This window comes from Lactuca saligna, chromosome 4, assembly GCF_052625555.1.
Source record: "Lactuca saligna cultivar CGN05327 chromosome 4, ASM5262555v1, whole genome shotgun sequence".
Lineage (NCBI taxonomy): Eukaryota > Viridiplantae > Streptophyta > Magnoliopsida > Asterales > Asteraceae > Lactuca > Lactuca saligna.
In genome coordinates, this window is record NC_136420.1 from 176,727,446 (window position 1) to 176,736,868 (window position 9,423).

The window sequence follows — 9,423 nt, forward strand, 5'->3', positions numbered from 1 at the left end:
TAGCTATTAGGTTCATCAAGATTTACTAGTGTACCATCACTAATATACGTGTCCCCTTCGGTAGTAATATGAAAACCATAAAACTGGGGATGAACTCTAACTCTATCGGAATGTCTAAGAGGTAAGGATTCGTCAATCGGTTCAACCGGAGTTTCCTCCTCGGGTTGAATGCCAGCGGTAGAGGTTCCTTCATCTATCGATTCTTGAATCTCTTCAAGTTCGATTTGCCTCCCACTGTCTCCTAGGCTTATGAGTTCTCGCTCTCGGAAAACTCCTCTCCTCGCAACAAAGATAACATTATCTTTCGGTCTATAGAAGAGATATCCAAAGGAAGTTTGCGGGTAGCCGATGAAAATACATCGCTCACTTCGAGGTTCAAGCTTGTCGTGAGTATCTCGTCTTACGAAAGCCTCGCAACCCCAAACCTTGATATGTGCCAACGAGGGAGCTTTCCCTGTCCACATCTCGTGAGGTGTTTTGGCAACCTTCTTAGTAGGGACTCAGTTAAGGGTATGGGCGGCAGTCTCTAAGGCATACCCCCAAAAGAAGATAGGTAGTGAAGCACGACTCATCATAGAGCGAAACATATCCAATAAGGTTCGATTACGCCTTTCTGCCACACCATTCAACTGCGGTGTCCTAGGAGGCGTCAATTGCGAAACTATTCCACACTCCTTGAGATAATCGTGGAATTCAAGACTTAGGTACTCTCCTCCTCGATCGGATCGAAGCATCTTGATTTTCCTGCCCAATTGATTCTCCACTTCATTCTTGAACTCTTTGAACTTTTCAAAGGTTTCTGACTTTTGCTTGATTAAATAGATATACCCATATCTACTATAATCATCGGTAAAAGTCACATAGAAGCGGTTCCCATCCTTCGTGGTTGATCTAAAAGGTCCACATACATCGGTATGTATTAGGTCTAATAGTCCCTCACCCCTTTCACAAGTATTCGTGAAGGGTGACTTAGTCATCTTTCCAAGTAAACAAGACTCGCATGTGTCATCTTCCCTAAGGTCGAATGACTCCAACACTCCATCCTTTTGGAGTTGGGCTATGCGTTTCTTGTTGACATGTCCAAGACGACAATGCCACAGGGATGCTTTATCCATACTAGTGGAGGAATCAATATTCAAAACATCATTTCCTAAGTTATCAACAATCATAACAGTTTCATATATTCCATTACATGGTATAGCTTCAAAGTAAAAGACACCATTTAGATAAGCCAAAATAGAACCATTCTCATTATTAAAAGAAAATCTAAATCCTTATCTATATAAACCATGAAATGAAATGATGTTTCTAGCCATTTCTGGCGAATAGCAACAATTGTTCAAATCTAAAACTAAACTATTCTTAAGCACTAAAGAATACACTCCAATCTTGGTCACTGGCGACGATCTTCTGTTCCCCATGATTAGATTGATCCTTCCTTGCTCCACATCCCTACTTCTTCTTAGTCCCTGCACATTAGAACAAATGTGATAACCACAACCGGTGTCAAGAACCCAAGAAATAGCATGATTAGAATCATTAGATTTGATTGCATATATACCTGCGAAAGATGGCTTGATCTTTCCTTCCTTGATGGCTTGCAGGTAATCCGGGCAGCTTCTCTTCCAATGTCCTATCTTGTGGCAGTGGTGGCACTCTGCCTCTTTCGGGTTAGAGCAGGGCTTAGAGGGATCAACTTTGGTCCCACTAGAAGAGGAACCATCTCGGGCTTTCACCTTGCGATAGTTGTTCGAAGAAGCTTTCCTCTTCTTTCCCTTCCCTTGACCAATAGCCAAGACAGGAGCAGCGGATGGATTGGGAGTTGGTGCAACAGACTTGTCCTTGAAATTGCTCTCAGCAACCCTCAAGAGACCTTGGAGTTTACTTAGAGTGACCTCCTCTTTATTCATGTGGTAGGTCATCCTAAATTGATTGTACATCGGAGGCAAGGAGTGAAGCACCATGTCGATCGCCAAGTATTCGCCGAAGTCAACATTTAACTTGCGAAGGCGGTCGACATACCTTTGCATCTTTTGCAAGTGCACAGTAAGAGATTCTCCATGACCCATCTTGGCGGAAATCATGTTAGTGAAGATCTCGTAACGCTCTTGTCTCGCGTTTTGGTGGTACCTCTCCAACAAGTCTTGATGCATCTCGTATGGATACATGTCCTCGTAGGACTTTTGGAACTCGGAGCTCATGGTGGCTATCATGATGCAATGTACCTTCGTTGCATCTTGCTCATGAGTTTCAAAGGCGGTGATTTCTTCGGGAGTAGCAACTTCGGGGTTGATTTTCTCGAGCTTCTCGTCGAGGACATACTCTTTATCCTCATAGCGAGCAATGGTGCGAATGTATCTTATCCATTCGCTAAAGTTCGTTCCATCGAAGGTGACCTTTTGGCAAAGGCTCATCAACGTGAAAGAACTAGCAGCAGCGTTGTTTGCGTTTGACATCTATAGAAAGGACAAAGATAGATTAGAACAAGAATCCCTAATTATCACCCAATAAGAAAAATTAGGGCTAGGATCCAACAACAACATTTACATACTAGAAAAGGGATGCCGTAATCCAATATGCAAATAAATTGAAGGTAAGTGAATGACGATTCACTAATTCTCCATCACAAAACTTAAACTTTTAGTCCTAACTGTTTTTGAGAATTCCTAGATTCGGATGAGATTCATTGAACTATTCAATGGCATGTTTAAATCTCGATATGCCCCTCTTGTTTGTGATTGGGATGCCGAGGATCACAAAGCGGGTGTGAATTACCATGCAAATTCACATGGTGCCTTCATTGTAACGATCACTTATTCGATGTGCCAGTAAACCACACACGCTCCATCGAACTATGATGAACAATGAATCACCCTTTGCCACCTTCGCTTAGAACCAATTAGTGTGCCGGTAAACCACACACGCTCCACTAACATCTTAGCAAGGTGCAAAGTGTAATTTGATGGGATTGCATCAATTCACTTTTCCTAAAGTAACTAAGATTGGGAAATTTTAAAAAAATTTAGTTACTTCGTATTTCTTATTATACTTTTAATGCGAGGATGAGGTTGCCCTATCCTACCCGTTCGGCTAACGACCCTCCACCAATCAAGCAAGCGGTGGGTGTGAGTGTACACCCATTAAGCGCCATTTTATAGGCCGCAACCTTATACCCACCTTATAGATCGGCTTCGTGAATGAGGCCTACTAGCGGTAAGACTAGCATTTAGTTATACATATATATATTAATCTAGTAATATCATATAAGTATAGGGTTGCATTTTAAACTTTTCAAAATCTAGGGTTTGAAATTTAAGTTGTCTAAATTAAATACTTTTAATCACAAATATAAATTTCAAAACTTTAGGGTAGGTTTTAAACATTTAAAACATGAAGGATCAAATAACAAATAATTCCAATTAACAATTAATATTCTAATTATCTTTATTTGATTTATCTTGATTTCTTTGAAGATAATTACCAAAATAATTAATCATTATCATATAAGGAAATTAAATATTTTATTAGATGATAAATATCTTTAATTAGATCAAGATAATAGTCATATTTATCAAAAAATCGGACTTACATTGATCTAATATGATTAAGGTAAGTTTCCATAAGATAATTATGAAAAAAATCCCGAATCTAGCCATTCCTGACGCCTGCACTCGCCGAGTGCACAAGGGGACTCGCCGAGTCAGGCCTACTCAACGAGTCCACCTTGGAACTCGACGAGTCAGTGACTCAAAACCCAAAAAATCGAATTTTGCAGGTTTGTTTCAGTTATTCAAGCAACAATTTAAAGAAAATCAATCTAGGCTCTGATACAACTGATGGGTTTTAGCCATAAGAACTTTCCTATGTGCGCATGCAAAACCCTAATGCTTAGATCTAGGCTTTCTAATAAACGTGCTTTTGAATCCAAGACTTCTAATGGCTAATTAGGTTAAACAACAATATTAAAACAGATCTAGAATCATACCTTTGAATCCCTTGTTGATCTTGTTTGTCTTGGAGCTTCTAGAGTCACAATTGTCACTCCTCTAATGGCTTACAAACACCAATAGCAAGTAAGATGATTTAGGAGAGAGGAGAGGGGAGGAATTCGACCAGAGGTTCCTTGCTTAAGGTTGTGTGTTCAATTCCCCCATCCATAGGGTCTATTTATACTATTAGACTCCTTAAGGGTTTCACCCTAAACCATAATTGGATAATCTTCTCTTAAGGCTATCCAAATCCATTCCATAGATAACCCTATGGACGATTTTGAGCTATCCCAAAGCTCTTAGAATCCGTCCAAGGTGTATCCTAATGGATTTATAGTCTAAAGTCTAACTATCAAACAATTGACAGTTTATACCCTCTTATTTAATTAATCTCTTTAAGTCACCAAATTAATACCAATTAATTTATGACTTATATTAATCAAATAGCTAAATATTATTCCTTATAATATTTACTCTCTCTTAATAAATCATCCTTCAAGTTGCTATGGTGAAGGCAACCCAAAAGGACCATGCACAACCAAATATAGTTATAGCCTTAGACACTATTCCAACACAAACTTCCAAACTTTCTTCAACAATTACTTCTCCAAGCTCCAATCCACTCAACAATGGTGCTTCTCCACGATTTTAGGGTTTTAGGGACTCAAAGGGGTGATAAAGAGGCTGGGGAGGAAACATAATGCTCTTTATATAGGGCTCAACCCCAAGAATTAGGGTTTTCTCCACTAAGCGCCTACTCGCCGAGTCCATCTCATTGACTCGCCGAGTCGGCTATTTAACATGCGACCAAGTCGCGATTCTACTCGCCGAGTCCATCCATGGACTCGCCGAGTCACTCTTTCCCAAATTACACTTTTAGACCTTCCACTCAACTCTTGCTATTTCGGGATGTTACAGATTGTAAGTACTCTTGATCCAAATCATTGTACACTATGTTTATCATATTTAGAGCTTAGAAAACATAAGAAATCATGGGATTCAAGGAGTTTACGGCCAATTCATGTTCTTGGGCCGTAAACCCCTTTTAGGGGTGCAAATGACACCCTAACACTTTAGTGATCCTTGGACATTAGCATACAACCTTACCCCTTTGAGTTAAGGACTTCATTTCATGAAATGGTACTCCTTACCATAAGTTTACGACCGTAAACTCATCGGGGAGTGGTCCCAGGGTCGTGAACATCAAAAAGGTCATTTTAGGACCTAAAACCCACCCAAACACTTGTTTAAAGCTTTGGAGCACTTAACCACTTAAGCCCTTAGAGTTTTAAGCCCCTTTTGGTGACCAATGGAGAGTTTACGGCCAGGAGTGAACTCCCCTGGGCCGTAAACTCTAATGAAGATGGTCATTGGACCATAAACTCCCGTATGAGGCTTTGCACTCCTTTGTTGCAACCCGATAGCCTCCTAGCACCTGGCCAAAGTGTTTTCCTTGCAATAGGATGTTCATACATGTTTAATTAGTGTTATAATCACTTATTTTTTATATACATATGTATTCATATGTAATTAGGATCATTGTGTGTGTCTAAGTCTTCACTTGACACCAAGCACTTGTCCGACACTTCCATCCGATCCGCTCACTGCATGTGAGTTCATACCCTTGAATTAACCTTTTAAATGTTTTCAAATGTTTATAAATGCTTTATGGGTGGGAATACAAGTGGAATCATGTTTAGTTATTATATTAATCACATGTGATTAATAATTAACTTGCAAATGGCTTTACTTTACGTTAACTGTTTTACCAATCAGATTTCTTCGAAAGTTTATCATAAAAGTTTTGAAGTGTTTAAAACACTTTATTAAAGACTGTATGTTTCATTTCAAACCCTGTTACATTTGTGGTTCAAACAAAGGTTCCTTTATACTTAAACTGTTTTTATCAAACAAATACTTTCAAACCGTTTTATAAATTGACATCAAGTCTATCTTTTCTTAGGTATTAATCCTTTTCAAAGGTTTTACATAACTCCTTATATGCTTTTATATTTTCAATTGCATGCCGGTATATGTATAGTTATATAAATAATGCTTAAAGGACTTAGGAAGGCTAACCCGCTTTATTTCCTTTTCCCCGTTGGGATGTGGTCTTGTAGGGTATCGGGTATCCGTCCAAAGGTTGTTTAACTATCAGTTATATATCATGTATACATATAAAGACATAAAAGTTGTCCTCATTCAGTTCAGTACTTTTGGGTAGTAGCATTACTTCAGGTTATACGCGTATATGGTTAGTAACTATTATAGGTATAGTTAGGAGATAGCACTTACCACTCCAAGTACAAGGAATCACACAAGAGTCAGTTCATTAATGAGTCTATACTAGTACATTACATGATTCATGATTACATTTACATAGATACTCTTACATGAGTACGTTTACATGAATACTTTTACATGGATACTTTTACATAGATAATATATGACAAGTTACTATTATAAATTATATGAACAGATTCTGTTATATACTTCTCCTTCTTATCTTTATTTTATGATGCAATCACATAATCGACGAGATAGATTGGGCTTTATATCCTGGTACCAGAGGATACTTTGTGGGACTAACCATTCCTATCACCGCTGTTAGCTACAGAGATTAATGCACATCTACGGATGTCTTAGGTTGATACCATTACTGGTATACTTTAAGGGACTAACTATTCCTACACCCAGCTGTTAGCAACAGAGGTAAATGTACATCTACGGATGTCTTAAGTTAACAATGTTAGTTATCCTAGTGCAAAAGGAGAGTACTTAAGTTATTATGTTATTTTTTTTTCCTTTACTTTGTGACACATTCACATGAACGACGAGGTAGGATATATTTGATATAGATAACTTTTTTCCTTATTACCTTTATATTGTGACTCATACACGTAAACGATGAGGTATACTATAGTTTTATGCTAATAGTTAAACAGGGAAAAAGCATCACATTTAAAGAGATACTTACTTTCAACACAGTCGGGTCTTGGTAGAAGATACTTTCAAAACAGTCGGGTCTTGGTAGAAGACTACTTTCAAAACAGTAGGGTCTTTGTTGAAGACTTCTTTTATAGGAATCATAGGGATTCCTAGGGTTATTCAAACGCTTTCCATTACTTGCAAACATTTACATACTTATATGATCTTTCTTTCAAAACAATGTCAAGACTTTCATTACAAGTTTTACACATCAAAGACAGATTAATACTTATGAATTCACCAGCTTTTTGGCTGATACTTGCTTTCAAAATAACTTGTATTCGCAGGTCATAAATAGACAGGTACGAGGACCAGGTTTTGTGAAGACGGAGTAGTCCGGACTTGTATTATTCTGATTATTCATTTTATTGTTTTATATAATGAAAGAACACTTGTAATTAAAATTTTACTATTGGTGCAATGGATGATTTTGTTGCTTGTTTACTACTTTACATTTTTGTGATACCTTACATGACGTCCTCTGCCCCAGAACGTTTCCGCCATTCTCGGTTTTGGGGTGTGAACCCCCCCCCCTTTTAAAAGCATTTAAAATAGTTAAAAGATTCATTATAGGGGTATGAACTCACCTTATGTGGGTGATTCAAACTAATATGCGCGTAAGGATGAGAAGTTCCATGAATGAAGGCCCGAGACTTAACGAGTCCTAAATGACATATAATGACATATATTTGCATGACTATAGTGTTTAGAAGCAACCAATTGCAAGAAAACGCCTTTAGGGACTAGGAAACACTTGGACTAACTGTTAGAATCACATGTGATTCAACTAAGGGGAGTGTATGACCATTTGAGGAGTGTGCGGCCATGGGTGTACGGCCAGGGAGTGTACGCAAATACACTCATGGTAAAGAGTTCACAAAAGTGTATTCCAAAGGTAGGGATGCTTGTGGGACAATTTCTCTTCAAGTGGTAGAGCTACAATTGTATTTTGAAGGCCCTTTAAGGGTGTTTTGAAGGGTGTACGACCACACATGGGTGTACGGCTATACACACCTTATGTTCATGAGTTATGGGCATTTTTAAGGTGTTAATCTAGTGTTGTTAACATGTACTAAGCATAAGGAAGGAGTAGTTACGATCTGGAGGCTCAAGAAGGCTAAAAATCACCAAGAACAAGTGTGTGTTCTTTATGTTCTTGATGAGATTTGAAGATTTACCCAAAATTGATTTCCAATGGATGAAATCGGAGGGTGTTACTAGGTTAAAAGGATTAATAAGAAATCAAGGGATTAGCACTTACAATATTGAAGATCTAGGATGAAAATCGGATGGTAGTTAAGAGAGAAATCAATTGTTCTTGAGGTGAAAGTGCAAAAATGAAGGAAAAATGAAGGATATCACTCTTATGGAGGGGGTGTATGGTCCAACATGTGTGTACGGTCGTACACTCCCTCAAATGTAGTGTAGGGCTTATTTTGGTGCTATAAGTGTACGTGACCCAATCCTATACACAATGCTTGAATGTATTGTGCTTTGAACCTTTGAACATACTCTAAACAAGGCTAAATGGTAGCGGAAATGATTCTGACACTCAGTTGAGTTGACTGGCTAGGCTTTACAAGGAAAAACTTTTTGGGTTGTCACATGGACTAACCTAAATCGACTTCATGGGTAGGGCTAGGTTGAAGAACGTTACATTAGATTGATGTGCCAATAATTCCAGTTTAGTGATATAGGTTTTGTTCTTATGTAAATTTCCTTCCCTGAATTGAATTCTGATTTTATTGAAATCATTTTTTTAGTGAATTAACCATCTCATCGTCTTCGTTGAAGGTGTGTGGTGAATGAATCGACGGTGTATGATGCGGCTTTCTAGTGAAGAGAGAAAATGGAGGATGAAAAATGGGTAGGTAGTGTTGAATGGGAACGCCGGTCGGTAAAGGGCTATTGAAAAATATGGGCTTCAACAATTTATTAGACAAAAAAATTTCTCAAGTCTGGTAGTTTTCTTTCACATGAAATTAGTAAACATAAACGAAACCATTTTGAGTTATAAGTACCTATCTTGTATTCCCTTAAGGGTATATTCATTATATATATATATATATATATATATATATATATATATGTGTGTGTGTGTGTGTGTGTGTGTGTGTGAAAAAGTAAATATAAGGCTATTATATATCTAAGCATAGGCGTGGAACCAATAAAACTACAAAGTTTTGATGTAATTCCTAGCAGATTAATATTTTTAGTTTCTTATTTTTAGTATCAAAAGATCTTCCCCATGTACCACTTCAATATCATTGATCTATTTTCCTTATTATAATCTTTGATTATATTGTTCTTCACCCGCCCATCAAAATTAGTGCCAATAATTCTGAAAATTCATTGTTTTGATCATCGTCATCTTCTTTTACATATAAATTACAAACTAATTTTGTCGTTTCCTCAATTCAATTACAAAAAAAATTGATAGTAACAG